Below are 1,498 nucleotides of genomic sequence, written 5' to 3' on the forward strand. Positions count from 1 at the left end.
AAACCATGAGTTTACACCAACATTTCTAATTCCAATTCAACACTCAGGGTTTACTCTAGTCCTTTCCTCTTTTTTTTTTTATAATTGTATTGCACAGTTAAATGTTACGTTTTGTATACTTCAATTATTTCGCCATGCAGCTTATGGGATCTTAGTTCCCCGACCAGGGATTGAACCCCTACCTCCAGCATTGGAAGCGTGGAGTTTTAACCACTGGACCGTCAGGGGAGTCCCCCCCGCCTTTTTTTTTTTTACCATGGACCGCTTCACGAACTTGCATGCCATCCTTGCACAGAGGCCACGCTAATCTCTGTATTGTTCCAATTTTAGTGTACGTGCTGCCCGAGCGGGCACTCCCTCTTTTCCATCAGACGTTACTCTCTCCTCTGATGGTGAGAAACTGGATCCCATTGTCTCCACACTATTTCCATGTTTGCTTGGTCTGCCTGTTTGTACCAATCCCTTGACCACTCAGGTCCCTCCTCGAGCCTGGCCCTACCATGGCCCCAGCCTGACCAAGGGCAGGGGGAAGAGACTAGATGCACATCTTAAGATATTATCAATCCCTTTACTTCCCCCTGCTCATCAAATAGCCTCCTCATTATAACTTGGCCTCCTGTTTAGCTTGCTTATAGGTACAGAACGAAGTGACCTTCTGGAGAAAACATTTCCCCCGTAACTCTGGGCCACAGGGAAGCTGAGATTGGATTTGCCTTCTGCTTGAAGAAAGAAGGTGCTAGTCAAAGGGCCTGGACTGCAGAACACCTTTGAAGGAGGATGCTGGAAGCACGAAAACTGGATGGTTCTCCAGCAAGAGCCTTGGGTGGGGACTCCTATACTTACTGGGGAGGCCGGCGCCCAGGTAGCTATTCTTCAAGAGCATCCAGCTAACACCCTTCTCGTCTTCTGATCCCATCCTCAAGTACAGCAGCAACCACAAAAGCGGCATCCCTGCCAGGCATTGTGCTGGTGGCTTTGCATGTCTTATCTCTTTTTAGTCCTCACGGTAATATTAGGGGGAGGCGCTGTGATGGTCCTTATTTTACAGATGAGGATACTGAGTTAAGGAGACGTGAATGAGGACTTCCCTGGTGGCACAGTGGTTAATAATCCACCTGCCAATGCAGGGGACATGGGTTCGAGCCCTGGTCTGGGAAGATCACACGTGCCGCAGAGCAGCTACGCCTGTGAACCACAACTGCTGAGCCCGTGTGCCGCAACTACTGAAGCCCGCGTGCCTAGAGCCCGTGCTCCTCGACAAGAGAAGCTACTGCAATGAGAAGCCCACGCACTGCAACGAAGAGTAGCCCCTGCTCGCTGCAACTAGAGAAAGCCCGCGCACAGCAACGAAGACCCAACCCAGCCAAAAATAAATAAATAAATAAACAAAAAACCAAAAAAAACCATATAATCTTAGAGAAGTGAGTGAACCTGCCCAAGGTCACGTGACAAACATCAAGGCCAGAGCTTGGGCCGTTGAAGTCCAGCTCCACCGGCT

The 1,498-nt window shown here is 49.5% G+C and overlaps 1 non-coding gene across 1 annotated transcript; it reads right to left on the bottom strand.

Moving 5' to 3' along the window:
* Positions 1 to 250: 250 nt before the first annotated feature.
* Positions 251 to 354, bottom strand: LOC132504686 (U6 spliceosomal RNA). The gene has a single exon (XR_009535030.1). It is a non-coding gene; the product is annotated as a U6 spliceosomal RNA (small nuclear RNA).
* Positions 355 to 1,498: the final 1,144 nt, after the last annotated feature.

The sequence above is a fragment of the Lagenorhynchus albirostris genome, chromosome 1, assembly GCF_949774975.1.
Source record: "Lagenorhynchus albirostris chromosome 1, mLagAlb1.1, whole genome shotgun sequence".
Taxonomy (NCBI): domain Eukaryota; kingdom Metazoa; phylum Chordata; class Mammalia; order Artiodactyla; family Delphinidae; genus Lagenorhynchus; species Lagenorhynchus albirostris.